This window comes from Cervus canadensis, chromosome 11 (assembly GCF_019320065.1).
Source record: "Cervus canadensis isolate Bull #8, Minnesota chromosome 11, ASM1932006v1, whole genome shotgun sequence".
NCBI classification, from domain to species: domain Eukaryota; kingdom Metazoa; phylum Chordata; class Mammalia; order Artiodactyla; family Cervidae; genus Cervus; species Cervus canadensis.
Genome location: NC_057396.1, coordinates 46,891,662 through 46,908,866, shown reverse-complemented (window position 1 = coordinate 46,908,866; position 17,205 = coordinate 46,891,662). Strand labels below are relative to the sequence as shown.

The 17,205-nt window shown below is 41.7% G+C and overlaps 1 protein-coding gene across 2 annotated transcripts in view; it reads left to right on the top strand.

Annotated features, from left to right (window-relative positions):
* The first annotated feature begins 27 nt into the window (after positions 1 to 27).
* Positions 28 to 17,205, top strand: part of NUMA1 (nuclear mitotic apparatus protein 1) — a 71,602-nt gene continuing 54,424 nt past the window's right edge. The window contains exon 1 of one of the 2 annotated variants that reach the window (XM_043481228.1): positions 28 to 150. The gene's annotated coding sequence lies outside the window, so the exon portion shown is untranslated. Of the gene's footprint in view, positions 151 to 13,394; positions 13,600 to 17,205 lie in introns of those variants that run through there. The other variant, XM_043481227.1, reaches the window with a different exon arrangement.

Here is a 17,205-nt window from a genome sequence, read left to right as displayed (position 1 = left end):
GTGCGACGCCAGCCGACAGGGGCCAATCGCAGGGCGACGCGAAGGGGCGGGGCCATAGTTTAAACTAATTGTGCGCTCACAGCGCTGGCGCGGGCCCGAGAAGAAGGCGATCCTGGGGAAGTGAGAGTCGGAGCGGGAGCGCGCGGCCAGGTAATCGGCGCGGGCCCGCTACTAGCGTGAGGCTGGGGCACCTGCAGGGATGCCCGAGTCTAAAAGAGGTGCTGAAGAGGCGGGTGCGGGAGGAAGCCCTCCTTCATAAGCGAGGCTGACTGGGGAGAGTCTTTCGAGGGTAACGTTTGTAAGGAAAGGGCCTTGTCCGAGAGGGAGGTGCCGGGCGTGCTTAGGGGGAGGGTCTGTTTGGGGGCGTGTCCGTGGAATTGTGTCGGGGGGCGACGCGGGTGTTGGTAATGCAGGTTCCTGAAAGGAGTGTCGCCGAGGGTTCCTGTAGTGGGGAGTCTTCGCCTATTATTGTTAACAATAGTGGTAGTAGTAATAATAAACATTTTCTGAGGGCCAACTACGTTTCAGACACCGTGCCACACCCTTTATATGGATCATCTTTTTAATATTCCTAACAGCTTTATTATAGTTTATTACAGATGGGCCGCCTGAGATTTATGTTCACCTTGGCCCCGGTTACATAGCTCGTGCATGGTTGGCTATACTGGGGGTTTTTGTGGGTTGGGTCTAAGTGAAGGGGAGGGATTGTGTTGGCTGTGCGGGTCGTCTTCGACGAGTCAATTTCTTTTGAGTCTCACTTTTTTCATATGTAAACAAATGAATTTACCTGCCTAATCTACTTTCCTGGGGTTATGAGGGTCAAATCAGGTGGGCTGTTTCTTGCAAGCATCTTGGAGAGTACACATTTTTGAGTATAAGTGATGTGACTGCTGTGAATATATGGGAAGCTAGAGGGAATGTTCAAATCAGGTAAGGCAGCCTTCAGCCGGCTGGGTTGAATGTGTTCCCTCCCTTTCTGATCCTGTGTGGTATTTTCTCCTTCAGAGGGAGAAGCGCGGGTACTTCTTTGTGAAAGCTGCTAAAGTACTCTTTTCTTGGCTCAAGTTCAAGCAAATGACTAATTATAAAGCCTGAATCCTAATCCATAGACAAAACCTATACTCCCCCAAACTAGAAGATCTTAACCAAAAGCTCATATAAGGGACATTTCTATTTAGAATGTTCTTTTTTTAAATTTGTGGAATATGGGAGTGGAAAGAATGCCTTGAACTGAGACTCACGTTCTAGAACTGTTAGGATGAGGGAGAACCCTGCTGCAGATGGCTAAACAGAGCTAATCAGGGAATGTTTTGGCAGCTTTGTCTAATTGATAAAACCCTATGGTCAGTAGATATGTTGGAGGCCATTTATTTCAGCATAGTGTACATTAAATAGACTCAAAATGAGCATTTCCAAGAATGAGACCACCCCCAAATGTTAGAACAATTCTAATAAATAACATAGTTTTGTGCTTTCAGTGGTTATTTCATTTTACCCATATATGTTTACTGTTTTGTCCATCATTCTTTCTTGCATTTTATTCCTTCGTTTTCATCAAATAGATGAATACATGCTTCTGATTTTTTTTTTATCACATTATGCAGCATGTCAGATCTTAGTTTTCCCACCAGGGATCAAACCCGTGCCCCCTGCAATGGAAGTATGGTGTCCTAACCCTGGACTGCCACAGAATTCCCCCTTCAGATGTTTTCTTAGTGAGAGTCTGTTAGTGGTAAATACTCTGTTGGAAAATGTCTTTAACTTCCTTATCAATCTTGATTGATAGTTTAGCTGGGTACTAGGCTTCCAATTATTTTTCCCCAGCACTTTGAAAATGTCATTTTACCGAAGTTATGGCTTTTTGTTGTTAACTCCTGAGAACTGTGTTCACAATTTAACTATTATTTCATTGTATGTACCCTGCCTTTTTCTCTGGTTCTTTTTAAGATCCTCTTTTTTGGTCATTTGTGTTTTGCAGTTTCATTACATGTGTGGATTTAATTTTATTCTACTTGGGCTAATAGTGATGCCTCAATCTGAGGTTTCATACCTTTCAGTTTTATAAAGATTCCCAGTCATTATCTCTTTATTTAAAAAAAAATGTTTTTCCATCTGTCACCATACAAAGATGCTATATTATAGACTCTTTTCCCCACACTGTACAGTTCATAATCCGTGACTCACTTATTTTGTTACTGGTAGTTTGCACCTCTCAGTCTCCCTCACCTATTTTTTTCATCCCCTCATCCTACTCCCTCAAGAGCCACCTGTTTGTTCTCTGTATCTGTGAGTCTTCCTATTTTGTTATGTTTTTTTCATTTGATTTTTAGATTCCAAGTGTAATTGAAATTGTACAATATTTTTCTATGTCTGACTTATTTCACTCACCTAGTACATGTTATCACGTGTACTCACCATCCATGTTGTCACAAATGGCGAGATTTCATTCTGTTTTGTGGCAGAGTAATATTCCATTAGATTATATGCCACACCTTCTTTATCCAGTCATCTATCCATGTGCATTTAGGTTGCTTCTCTATCTTGGCTGTTGTCAATAATGCTGCAATGAACATAGGGTGTATATATCTTTTCCAATTAGTGTTTTCATTTTCTTTGGATAAACACCCAGGAGTGGAATTGCTGAATCATATAATAGTTCTATTTTTAACTTTTTGAGGAACTTCCATACTATCTTCCTTAGTGGCTGCACCAATATACATTCCCCTCAGCAGTGCATGAGGACAGTTTTGTCAGGATTGTTTTGGCTATTCAAGGTCTTTTGTGCTTCCATACAAATTTTAGAATTACAGTATTTGTCTTAGTTCTGTGAAAAATTACCTTGGTATTTTGATAGAGATTGAATCAAATTTGTAGAATGCCTTAGGCTAGTATGCTCATTTTAATAGTATTAATTCTTCCAATCCGTTAGCATGGTGTATCTTCCCATTTGTTAGTGTCATCTTTAATTTCTTTCACCAGTATCTTAAGTTCAGTTGCTCAGTTGTATCCAACTCTTTGCAAACCCATGGACTGCAGCAGGCCTGGCTTCCCTGTCCATCACCAACTCCTGGAGCTTACTCAGACTCATGTCCGTCAAGCTGGTGATGCCATCTAACCATCTCGTCCACTGTCTTTTCTGAGTACAGACTTTTTACCTCTTTAGATTTACTACTAGGTATTTTATTATTTTTGATGCAGTTGTAAATAAAAAAATTTTTTAAATTGTTTTCTTAATTTCTCTTTCTGATAGTTCTTTGTTAGCATATAGAAACAATAGATTTCTGTATATTAATTTTGTATTCTACAACTTTACTGGATTTATTAATTGGTTCTAATGGTTTTTTGGTGGCACCTTTAGGATTTTCAATACTACCATGTCATCTGCAAACAGTGACAGTTTTACTTCTTCCTTCCCAATTTGGTTTCTTTTTCTTGCCTGATTGCTGTGGCTAGGACTTCAAATAGTATGTTGAGTAAAAGTGGTGACAGTGGGCATCCTTGTCTTGTTCTTGATCATAGAGGAAATGCTTTCAGCTTTTTACTGCTGAGATGCTGTCAGCTGTGGGCTTGTCATATCTGGTCTTTATTTTGTTGAGGTATGTTCCCTATGGACTTACTTTGATGGTTTTTTTTTTTTAAATCATATACAGATGTTGAATTTTGTTAAAAGTGTTTCTGCATTCATTTAGATGATTTTTATTCTTTAGTTTGTTAATACTGTGTTTTACATTGATTGATTTGTGGATATTGAACCATCCTTGCATCCCTGGAATAAATCCCATGTGATCATGGTGTATGATCTTTTTAATGTGTTGTTGAATGTGGTTTGCTAATATTTTGTTGAGAATTTTTATAACTATAAAGTGATACTGGCCTATAATTTTCTTTTTTTGTGTGATATCTTTGTGTGATTTTGGTGTTTGAGTGACGCTGGCCTTGAAAGTGAATTTGGAAGCATTGCTTTCTGTAATTTTTTGGAATAGTTTGAGAAGGATGCGTGTTAACTCTTCTTTAAATATTTGGTAGAATTTCACCTATGAAGTCGTCTGGTCCTGGACTTTTGTTTATTGGGAGTTTTTTAAATTGCCAATTTGATTTTATTACTGGTAATTGGTCTGTTCATATTTTCTATTTCTTCCTGATTCATTCTTAGGAGGTTGTATATTTCTGGGAATTCGTCCATTTCTCTTAGGTTGTCCATTTTTTGACATATGCCTCTTTAAATAGTGCCTCTCCCTGATCTCATATTTAACTTATTTTGAGCCTTCTAGTGGCTTCCCCAGTGGCTCAGCAATAAAGATTCCGGCTGCAGTGCAGGAGACACAGGAGACTGGGGTTCAATCCTTGGGTTGGAAAGATCCCCTGGAGGAGGGTATGGCAACCCACTCCAGTATTGCCTGGAGAATCCCGCAGACAGAGGAGTCTGGTGGGCTGCAGCCCATAGGGTTGCGGTGTCAGACATGACTAAAGTGACTTAGTGGCAGCAGCAGTAGCAGAGCCTTCTAATTCTGTCCTCCACATCTCTTATTCTTTATAATTTCCATCTCTATCTTTCTGTGTTACGTCTGGATAATTTCCTTTAAGCTATAATTAGTTTACTTTTTGAATTCTTATTTTTCATTTGCTAAGTTTTTCATTTCTACAAGTACTGTGGTTCATTTTCAAATCTGGCTGTCTGTTTCATGGTATCTTGCTTTTGTCTTGTGTTTCCAATTCTTCTATAATAACGTTAAATAAGTTTAATGTGTCCTGTTTTCTGAAGTTTTGGGGATATAATCCTGCCATTTGCTTTAATGACTCTGGTCATGATGGATTGTTTCCTCAAGTATTTTATAATTTTAGATTGTGAGCTCATTCAAAGCAGTATCATCTATGGTGGTCTTTTTAAAAAGCATTTTTATTTATTAGTTTATTTTTGGCTGCAATGGGTCTTCATTGCTGCTCTTGGGATTTCTCTAGTTGTGGTGAGCTGGGGCTCCTCTTTGCAATGCACAGGCTTCTCATTGCGCTGGCTTCTCTTGTTGTGGAGCATGGGCTCTAGGTGCTCGGACTTCAGTAGTTGCAGCACTCGGGCTTAGTTGCCTGCAGCGTGTAGAATCTTTCCAGAGCAGGGGTGGAACCCATGTCCTCTGTGTTGGCAGGCAGATTCTAACCACTAGACCACCAGGGAAGTCCTGTGGTAGTCTTGTGTAGCTTGAGTTGAGGTCAGTTCTCTCAAAAAAAGCTTTTTTTTTTTAAATCAACTTTGCTTAATTATAATTTATGTACAATAAAATTTATTTAAAGTAAAAAGTTTTGACAGATGTATACATTTAGAAAAAGCTGCCACAGTCATGATACAGAGCATTCCCATAACTCCCAAAAATTTCCTTATGCCTCTTTACAGATCATCATTGGCCCCCAAGAACCAAGTATCTAATTACTGAAGATTAATTTGTGTTTTCTAGAATTTTATCTAGAAAATATATACAGAGTATATGTTTGTGTCTGCTTTCTTTCAGGCAGTGTAATGCATTTGATATTTATGTATTTAGTGCATGTATCAGTAATTTGTTACTTTCTGTTGCTCAAACTAACACACAATTGTACTCATCTCACACGCTAGTAAAGAATGCTCAAAATTCTCCAAGCCAGGCTTCAGCAATATGTGAACCGTGAACTTCCAGATGTTCAAGATGGTTTTAGAAAAGGCAGAGGAACCAGAGATCAAATTGCCAACATCTGCTGGATCATTGAAAAAGCAAGAGAGTTCCAGAAGAACATCTATTTATGCTTTATTGACTATGCCAAAGCCTTTGACTGTGTGGATCACAATAAACTGTGGAAGATTTTGAAAGAGATGGAAAGACCACCTGACCTGCCTCTTGAGAAATCTGTATGCAGGTCAGGAAGCAATAGTTAGAACTGGACATGGACCAACAGACTGGTTCCAAATAGAAAAGGAATATGTCGAGGCTGTATATTGTCACCCTGCTTATTTAACTTATATGCAGAGTACATCATGAGAAATGCTGGGCTGAATGAAGCACAAGCTGGAATCAAGACTGTTGGGAGAAATATCAGTAACCTCAGATATGCAGATGACACCACCTTTATGGCAGAAAGCAAAGAAGAACTAAAGAGCCTCTTGATGAAAGTGAAAGAGGAGAGTGAAAAGTTGGCTTAAATCTCCACATTCAGCAGACTAAGACCATGGCATCCAGTCCCATCACTTCATGGGAAATAGATGGGGAAACAGTAGAAACAGTGGCTGACTTTATTATTCTGGGCTCCAAAATCACTGCAGATGGTGACTGCAGCCATGAAATTAAAAGACGCTTACTCCTTGGAAGGCAAGTTATGACCAACCTAGACAGCATATTAAAAAGCAGAGACATCACTTTGTCCACAAAGGTCTGTCTAGTCAAGGCTATGGTTTTTCCAGTAGTCATGTATGGATGTGAGAGTTGGACTATAAAGAAAGCTGAGCACCGAAGAATTGATGCTTTTGAACTGTGGTGTTGGAGAAGACTCTTGAGAGTCCCTTGGACTGCAAGGAGATCCAACCAGTCCATCCTAAAGGAGCTCAGTCCTGGTTGTTCATTGGAAGGACTGATGTTGAAGCTGAAACTCTAGTACTTTGGCCACCTGGTGCGAAGAGCTGACTCATTTGAAAAGACCCTGATGCTGGGAAAGATTGAAGGCAGGAGGAGAAGGAGACGAGGATGGAGGAGAGGATGAGATGGTTGGATGGCATCACTGACTCAATGGACATGGGTTTGGGTGGACTCCGGGAGTTGGTGATGGACAGGGAGGCCTGGCGTGCTGCGGTTCATGGGGTCGCAAAGAGTCAGACATGACTGAGTGACTGAATTGGAACTGTTGCTAAGTAGTCTTCCTTTGTATGACTATATCATACAATTTTGTTTATCATTTACTTTTTAAAATGTATTTTTATTGTAATATTTACAATATTGTGTTGGTTTCTGCCATACATCAACATGAATCAGCCATAGGTATACATATGTCCTCGCTCCCTCCCACCTCTCACCCCATCCCACCCCTCTAGGTTGTCATAGAGCACTGGCTTGAGCTCCCTGCATCATATAGCATTTCCCCCACTGGCGATCTGTTTTACATAGAGTAATGTATATGTTTCAATGCCACCTTCTCCTTCCCCCACTGTGCCCACAAGTCTGTTCTCTTATGTCTGTGTCTCTGTTGCTGCCCTGCAAATTGGTTCATCAGTGCCGTTTTTCTAGATTCCATACATATGTGTTAATATATACTTGTTTTCCTCTTTCTAACTTACTTTACTCTGTATAACAGGCTCTTCATCCGCCTCACTACTGGTGATTCAGATTTGTTCCTTTTTATGGCTGAGTAATATTTCATTGTAATTATGTACCACACCTTCTTTATCTATTCATCTGTTGATGGACATTTAGGTTGCTTCCTTGTCCTTTGTAAATAGTGGCCTTTGTAAATAGTGCTGCTGTGAACATTGGGGTACATGTATCTTTTAGAATTGTGGTTTTTCTCAGGGTAAGTGCCCAGTAGTGGATCTGCTGTGTCATATGGTAGTAGTATTCTTAGTTGGTTTTTTTTTTTTTTTTTAATTAGTTGGAGACTAATTACTTTACAATATTGTAGTGGTTTTTGCCATACATTGACATGAATCAGCTATGGATTTACATGTGTTCCCCTTCCCGATCCCCCCTCCCTTATTCTTAGTTTTTTAAGAAATCTCCATACTGTTCTCCATGGTGGCTGTACTAATCCACATTCTCACCAACTATGCAAGAGGGTTCCCTTTTCTCCACACCCCTTGATAGCATTTATTATTTGTAGATTTTTTGATGATGGTCATTCTGACTGCTATATCATTTACAGTTCATGGACACTTGGGCTGTTGGCAGTTTTTGGCTGTTGTGAATAAAATTGCTGTGAGCATTCATGTACAAATCTTTGTGATATGTGAACATACATTTTCCTGACTCTTTGGCGTGAAATGGCTGGGTCATATGGCAAGGTATTTTTAATTTTTAAGAAATTACCAGTTTTCCAAAATGGTTGTACTATTTTATGTTCCCATTGCAGTATCTGAGAGTTTTGGTTTTTTTATTTTCTTACCAATATTTGGTATAGTAAGTCTTTTTAATTTTTGTCATTCTCATGGAGATGTAGTGTTATTATGATTTTAATTTGCATTTTCCTGATGATGAACATCTTTTCATGTATTTATTGGCCATTTGTGTGTCTCCTGCTACAACTTTGTATTTGCTTCTTTGGGAACTCAAGGCTTAACCCCCAACCTGGGGTTAAAATGTCTGTAATTTTTCTTTACTTGTAGATTTCTAGGCCACAGATTTATTATAAATTTTTAAATTCCAAATCCACCTCTTGTGTGCACCCAGGTTATTAATTCCTGGAAAGTTTTTTTTCCTCCCACTTTACTACGTTTGTAAGGCAACCTTGCTTATTTTCCTGTGGACAGGTTTTTTTGTTTTTTTTTCCTAGTCTCTTTTTACTGAGGGTCTCAGGGTCACAAAGAGTCAGATGCAACTGAAGCAACTAAGCATGCACACCAAGCCTTTATACAGAGATCTCAGTTGCTTTTTATGGGCTCAAGATCTGAAGTATGAGGAGGTCACAGATTCCTTACATTGCTAGGACAGCTATGCCTCACTAATCCAATTTTCAGCTTCTGTTTCAGGAAACAGTTTCTGTTTCCTGGGATTTCTTTTACTTTCTTGTGAGTTCAGTTTATCTAGTGTCAGAATCCTATCAGGAAAATAGAAACCACACACAGGTATTTTAAGAGAGTGAATTCAGTAAAGGGATTTAGTTTAAACCTTTGTTGGAGGGCTGAAAGAGCAAAAAGGGGAATCTTCAAGTAACTTACTTTATAACTGCATTAAGCGGCTGCTTCATCCAGGACTGAAAAACAAAGGCAGAAGGTTGGGGTTGGCAGAACTTAGAATTCTGGAGGGATCTGGTGGGACCGCGCCTGGAATCTCTGAGGAGAAGGCGTTGCCTGGTGTTGCTGGTGTCTCAGGAGCCCACAGAAGGGGCCTTGGGGAGCCAGGTTTGGTTGAGCCCTGCTCTGGTGCCTCAAAGAGGGAGTTTAGAAGGAAGCAGGGAGAAACCAACTGCAGTTGTCAGGAGCAGAGAGCCACAGGAAGAAGGAAGTCCCTGGCAGCCTCCTCCTGCCTTCGATTTTTCCTGTTTGCACCCCGTTAACAGACCCTAACTGGGAGCCAGCTGGCAAAGGTGAAGTGGTATTGGAAGAGTCCAAGCCCCAGCAACGCAGAGCAGACCATAACTACAGGGTAGGTGTGGTTCTAAGAGATAGTAATTTGACTAGCAAGTCAAAAAGGATTTTTATTCTGTTTTACTAGGCATTTTCAGGCACATTTAGTAGGAAGATTTTCAGGTTACCTGGTCCATTATATCAGCAGTCAGTAACAGCGATAGCTGACTTTGTTTTTTTCTGGCATATAATGTGAGCCAGGCACTGTTCTAAGCACTTTACATGAACTGCTTCCCAAAGCTCTATCGTACTGTTGTTGTTGCTATAACTTAGTTTACCCAAAGCTATACAGTTTGTAAGAGGTGGAGCTGGTGTTCTGATCCAAGCGTTCTGGGTTCCGTAACATTCTTAACTTCTCTGTTGTGCTGAGAGTTCCTCCCCTACATCAAACCAGAATCTATCCTCCTCTGACTTCCACTCGCTAGTTCTGGTTTTGTCTTCTCGCAAGGGGTCATATGAGTCTTTCTCCTCATCTGCATGACAAACATGCATATATTTGAAAAAGTTTTCATGTTTCGTGCCGTGAATTTCAGACACTTCGTCAGGGTGGTTATCCTTCTTCCTCTGCATGTGCGCTCTGCCTTTCAGAGGTGGGGCATAGATTGGTCTGCTAACATGACCTCAGCTGGTTTGATGCTTTGGGTGGCTCTGTCATTCATGCCTCTCCTCCCACTATGGGCAGCCTTCCCCGCCACACAACCCCCTGCCCCCAGCCAAACGGCAACCTTTTCAGTATGAACTATGTACCAGGTCTCTACCATCCTGTGTTAGTTTGGTTGATTTCTTTTATTCTACATGCAGGGCTTTATATTTAGTCCTATTAAATTATACATTTGCTATTTTTGATACATCAAACCTGTTAAGATCTTTTTGCCATATCAAATCTAAAAACATTGTATTTTCTTTTCTTCACAGTTTACAATTCCAGAGTTTAACACACCAACCTTACATGTTACATTCTGTCTTTGGTAAAACATGCTAAATATGGTAGGTTTGAGAAGCAAGCTGAATGTTATACCTCTAGAGATCTTGAGGACTTCCCTGGTGGCTCAGAGGGTAAAGCGTCTGCCTTCAATGCAGGAGACCTAGGTTCGATCTCTGGGTGGGGAAGATCCCCTGGAGAAGGAAATGGCAACCCACTCCAGTATTCTTGCCTGGAAAACCCTGTGGATGGAGAAGCCTGGTGGGCTACAGTCCATGGAGTCACAAGAGTCAGACACGACTGAGCAACTTCACTTTCACTTTTTTTCAATAGAGATCTTACTTCAATTGATGGAAGTTTGGGGGGAATAGTTTTGACTAGACTTTCTGCTAAATTGCCGGGGGAGCTATCCGGAAGGGACAGAATCTTGGCTGTCAGTGATGGGAGGAGAGAGTCAAGGTTAAGGGTTGGCCATTGGGCAGTCGGTCACCCTAATAAGGGACCACTTGGCAGAAGTAAAATGATCTGGTGTCTGAGGAGAGGAGAGGGAGCATATTGTACAGCATGCTGCTGGGCTGAGGCCTCTGTTGGCAGCTGTGTCCGCTGCCCTTTCTCTCCTCTTTAAGGACCAGTTTCTTTGAAGTCAGTGCAGGAAGTGCCAGTGATTCAGCCTTGCAGATTTCTTCTGCCTTATTGCAGGTAAGGACTGGTTTGTCTGGTGAGGAGTAAAGACCGTGCATATATTTCAGGCATATTTATTTGACCACTTGAGTGCCTTCCTGTGACTGGCCAGAGACACTTTGCAGGCTGTCACGTTTTGGGTATCCTGTGGTAAGGTGGATACAGAGCCCTTTGTCTTATGTGTGGTTAATGACTGCATTCTGCCCTGTAAGGGGTCATTTGCCGAGTGTCTGACTTCTGGATGGTCTCAATGAGGGATGAGGTAACAAGAGCTTTGATTGCCTACTTTTCTGTCTTGCTTATGGCATGCTGAGGTGAGTTTGAGGGAAGCTTCTGGTTCACTTGGAGTTTGCCACTGTATCCCTCATGCACTGCTGCCAAGTAGACTCTGTCTGGTTTGCTGACCCCAAAGCCCAGTTTCCTTGTGCAGTGAGCACATACATAATGTGTGTTTACTTCACCTCTCACAGAGCTGAGTATTTAAAGATGTATATGTGTACACACACACACACACACACACACACACACACACACACACACACACACACACACACACACACACACACACACACACACACACACACACACACACACACACACACACACACACACACAATACAGGAGTTACCTACTTCCCAAGCTCTTCAAACCTCCAGATACTTTACAGGAATAATGTAACAAATGTTTCTATATTCTTCACCTCAGTTCACTGATTGTTAACATTTTGCTGTTTTGGCCTCTGTCCTTCATTTTCTGAACCTTTTGACTGTTAGATGTGAACTTCATGTTACTTCATCCCTTAAATAGTCCAGCAGGTATTTGCTGAAAAAATAAGAACATCTTCCTATGCTAACCACAATAAAATTACACTCAGAAATTAAGTGTGTTCAGTACAATACTTGTTCAGATTGCTCTGGTTTTTCCAGTGATGTCTTTCATAGTTTTTTTTTTTTTTTGGTCATTTCAGGATCCGTTGAAAGATCATGCATGTGTTAGTTGTCATGACTTTGTCATGCCCTTAGTATGCTTTAACTTTGAACAATTTAAAAAAATTTCTTTATTTGCTGCACTGGGTCTCACTTGTGTCATGTGAAACCTTTTGTTGTGTCTCATGGACTCTCTAGTTTTGGCACATGGGCTCAATAGTTGTGGTGCAAGGGCTTAGTTGCTCCACAGCATGTGAGATCTTAGTTCCCTGATGACCAGGGATCTAACCTGCATCCCCTGCATTGCAATGCAGATTCTTAACTACTGGATCACCAGGGAAGTCTGAACTTTCAACAGTTTTTAAATCTCTTAATCTTGAATGCCTTTTTGTCTGTCATATCATTGACATTCTTTAGAGTTCAAGTCAGTTGTTTGCAGAATGTCTCTTAATTTGGATTTGTATGACTATTACCTCTTGATTAGATTCAGGATCACATTTTTTGGTAGAACTAGATAGGTTAGTACAGTAGTTTGATAGTGAAGCTAGACAGGGAAGCAGTGTTCAGTTTTGCATGACAGTATATAATTTAGCACCTGATTATGTTTTCTGATCTGTAAGCCCCACAGGAATTGAGTGGAGTTCAGAAGGACCTGGAGGAACCAGGAAAGACTTTAGCAGGAAGATGGGGTTTGAAAGATGGACAGAATTTTGGGGCAGTTGGAATATGGTTAGACAAACTGCTCTTTGGACTTCTCATCCTGCTAGTAAAGTTATATATCATGAAAAGTGAGTTTCCTCTTCAGAGTTTAGAGCTCTGTATCTTCCATAGTTTTGTACTGCTGGGAAGCCTAATAGTTTAGAGCTCTTGCTTTGGTTTCAGATAGGCCAGGAGACTGTGCTCAGCATTTTTCCAACTGCCTAACCTTAGGGAAGTTTTCTTACATGAAAGCTAGAAAGAGTATTGGTAACTCTTTAAAATATTACTGTGATGCTCATAGTGCAATATTGCATAAATAACTTGAATGAAAATATTTGAATGCCATTAGGTGGGGGCTACACTTCTTAGTTTTTCCGGGTGCCTCACTGAAACATTCATTTCTATTACCTGCCAAACCCCAGAAGGGGCTTGGATTTACCACTGCTGGATAACTAAAGGCATGGAAATGAGAAAGGGCTTGGCTCATGAGAGAAGTGGGAAGACTGGCTTGATTAGTTCAGAGTGTACACTGTGGAATAGTGAGAAATACGGTTGAATAAATGACTTGAGGCCATGTAATGGATGGCTTGGGAAGTTAAGCCAAAGAATTTGAATATGGTGCTTAAGGAAGAAAACCACGGAAGGTTTTTGAGCAGGTGGGCAATCCTTGGAAATGTGAATGGTACAGAGTCTCTTGAGGAAGGACCTTTCCTGCTGTGGAGACTGGAATTCTAGAATTCTAGTAGGGCAGAGTCTTCCCTGTGCTGACCATGCTGGGGTGTGGTTTGGGCTGTCTTGCCGCAGGAGGCCAGACTTTCTGCCCCAGTGACTCTTCCTGCTGTGTCACTGACTCACCCCGTTGACCTAGGCTGCGTGGCTTTCCTTCCGGTGGCTGGCTGATCTACGGAGCGCTGGGGCTGCCAGGGTGAGGTGAGGCCGAGCTGACCCACAGCTGTTCGGTGAGATGGGGGAATGATCAGCATTCCTGTGCCTTTGCCCCTTCCCTGGGTTGAGGCTAGTTATAACCCAGGTTGCCAGGGATTGCTTCGTCCCAGCCTGAGAAAGCTGTTCACCAGGAGGTAAGTCAAGATGGCTCCTGCCCCTCTCTGCTTTTTCATAGGTCAGCTTTTCCTCAAACAGGATTTCTGCTGCTTTCTTTTCCCTTGATCCAGGTCCTTCTAAGTAACCTCTTTCACTTAATTGAAGTAAACAGGTTTCTACAGGAAGTGGGCAGAGATGTTTAATAAATATATTTTTCTTGCTGTGGGTGGAGTGTCTGGGGGGTCTCACTGACCCCTGTTGTGAGGTAGTTTACCCAGAATTCTTGTGAACTAGATATCGAATGAAGGCTCAAACTCATAGGGAGCGACTGCAGAGAAGTTCTGGTCTTAAGCTATCATTTCTTAGCAACTGGGTTTCAAAACCATTCTTGGTATGCTTTAGTGTCCTGAGTTAAAGACAACAGTGAGGAACAGGAAGGGGGAGGTGCCTGGATTAGGATATGTTTGTGGCTTATGCTAGGAGTTAGGGTGACTAGGTTTCTAGTCCTGATTACTGCTCACCAGCTGTGTGATTAGGGACCAACTGTCTAACCCCAGTGGACTAGAGTTTTCTCATGTAAAAATGAGCAGTTTGTATGATCTGGAAGATTTCTTCCAGGGCCAAAATCTATGATTATATAATGTGTGATTATAAATCAGTATTATAGTTTAAAAGGCAGTTCCCAAAGGAGTCTGTGTAAACTTTAGGAGACTATTTTGATTACCATCTTCATTTAATTTAACAAGATTGGAAAAGGTTTGTTTAAAAGGGTGTCACTTCCTTTATACTCACTGTGTGTATGCTTACTTCTAGGTCAAGGTGACTAGATAGTGGAGAAAATTAGCCTTTCTCATGAAAATCCTCCCAAATCACAAATGTGTTAAGGGCCAAAAAGTGTTGGAACGTGTTACTGTGGAACACTGCGACTGAGGAGCCACTGAGGTCCCAGCTCCAGGAGACCCACGGCCACAAGTTGTGCAGGCTGCAGCAGCCCCTGGTCACCAGCACGCCATGGTCCATCGGGATGCTTCCCAGGTGGTGTGCTGAAGCAGATGATTTGGTAGCTCCATGCTTTTGCAGGAGAAGTGATGTACCAAGTTACTTGATTTTTTTGTCATTGTTTACTTACTAGGTTTGGTCAGCACTTTGAGAGACAGTGGGGGTTGTTGGGAAGGGGGTGGTGAAAGCAGAGGGGCTCTCCAGTGCATTTCAGTTAGGCTGTCTGTAGTACCCTTGAATCTGTGCCAGGCAATGGTGGTCTTGTTGATAACTAGTCAGAAAAATAAAGTGTTAGGCATCCAAGTCAAAAGATTCTGTCACCAAGACACTCTGTGATCATTCGCTATTCTCTTTCTTAAAGCCATGTTTTCTTCATTTATATACTGAAAAATTTAGATACTAAGAGTTCCAGATCTGAAACCAGGTAGGCCAAAGGAGGTTTGAGGTGGGGAAGGATCTGTTTGTCCTGAGCTGCTTGACTATTAGACAAGGGGTAGAAGTGGAATTCCTTTTTAGTACTTGAATTATAGCGACTATACTCTCTACTAACAGTCACAGCTGAGTGATCAAACGTGAAGCAGCTATTTAATGAGAAGCAGGCCTTGGGAGCTTTCTCCTGAAAAACAATCACAGGACTTGCTGGTCCTGAGAGAAGTAGTCGTTCCCTGGTAGGACCTATTGTTTAGAGGAGGTGGGGGTGAATGTGATCAAAATGCACAGTGTGGATATTGTGATTTAGATGGTTTAGAGACTTTGTTCCCTGCTGTTGTTAATTTCAAGCCTCTCTTTAAAGAGATTCTCTTAATGATTGGAGCAGTGTGGGATCCATTTAGAGAAAAGGCCCCATGTAACCACAATTAGAAATTAAATGCCTAAAAGCAGAGCCAGTTGCTGGAGAGACTGAAGTGGCCTAATCAGCTGCTTTTCAATACTCAGGTCCTAGGGTGACAGCAGCCAGAGAATAGCCTGCTTGGTGAGCCTGCTGGGTACTAGGCTGGGAGATTTGGGCTCCCAAGAGAGGAAGAGGTGACCTGTAGTATCCACACCTCTTAATCTCTCTGTTTCTCTTCTTTCCCTCAGTGCCCTTTAGTTTTAATTAGGATTGTGTAAACACAGCCAGCTTGCCAGTCCCCTTAAAGTGGCAGGCCTATGACAGCTTTTTGCTGGTCACTCTTACCTAGGTATGTGGCTTTAAATTAGAGGGCTTGTCCTCTCTGACAGTTCAGCTTCACTGGCTGCCTCACTGAAAGAATCCATTAGAAGAGGGCCAGCTGGCTGTCATTCAGTCGGGCAGCATTATTTAGCACCTGCGGTGTGCAGGCATTGTGCTGGAATGGAGCTGATAGGTGAATAAGATGGTTTCTGCTCTTCAGGAGCTTAGTCAAGTGAAACATATGTGCAGCTAGTGTCGACCCAAGGAGGAATGAAATGAAGTGTGTAGAGGAACAAGCAATATGGGAGCATATAGAGGAGACAGCAGTTGTTCCTGAATTGGGGGGAACAAGGAGAGCATCTGAAGGGAGAAAGCATTTGAGCCAGGTTGTAACTGGTGAATTAGAATTCCTTAAGTTTATAATTTTATTTATTTATTTATTTATTTCTGGCTGTGCTGGGTCTTCCTTGCTCCAAGGGTTTTTCTCTAGTTTTGGAGAGTGGGGGCTACTCTCTAGTTGCTGTGTACAGGCTTGCCGTTTCGGTGGCTTCTCGTTGCAGAGCACTGGCTCTAGGGTGCCGCTTCAGTAGTTATGGTTCCCAGGCTCTAGAGAAGAGGCTCAAGAGTTGTAGCACATGGTCTTAGTTGCTCTGTGGCATCTGGGATCTTCCTCGATCAGGAATTGAACCTGTGTCTCCTGCATTGGCAGGCAGATTCTTTACCCTGAGCCACCAGGAAAATTCTAGAATTCCTTAAGTTTAGAAGGGCATTTTGGAGGAAGTTATAGAATGGCAGCAGCACAGACCCTGGGGAAATGTTTGGCATATTTGGGAAAAGTGCTCCTGAGATAGAAGATATTTTGGAGGAATGAGCTGGAAATGAGGCCGGAAAAGATGTTTGGTTGGATCTTAAAGAACATTAAGAGTCATACTAAGAGATTTGGATTTTATTCTGCATGAAGTTAGCTCATGAGTGTTTTGGATGAGGAGTGACACGATCCCAGCCATGTGATTTAGGTTCTGATGTGTTTTTCAGGTGTAAGGTCTTTGATTTCAGGGTTGAGAAGGTGGTCGTCTTAGTTCTTAAAGTACAAAGTTTGTCAGGCATCTAATGTTTAGGTACTTTTTTCCTTAGTTATATTTTCTAAGAAAGAAAAGATAGTGAAGTCACTCAGTCATGTCCAACTCTTTGCAACCCTATGGACTGTAGCCTACCAGGCTCCTCCGTCCATTGGATTTTTCCAGGCAAGAGTACTGGAGTGGGTTGCCATTTCCTCCAAAAGCAAGAAGACAGGAAGTAGTTGGCAGTGTCCCTTTAGACTGAGCTTTCCTTACCCCTCAAAGATGAAAATTTTCTTAGACATATATATCATGCAGTCTTGTTTCATAGGTTACTTACTATTGCTTATTCTTTGAGGATAAAACCCATCATAAGGGGTCAACTTCTGATTATATAGTGGAAACCAACGACATATTTTTGAACTGGTTGAAAA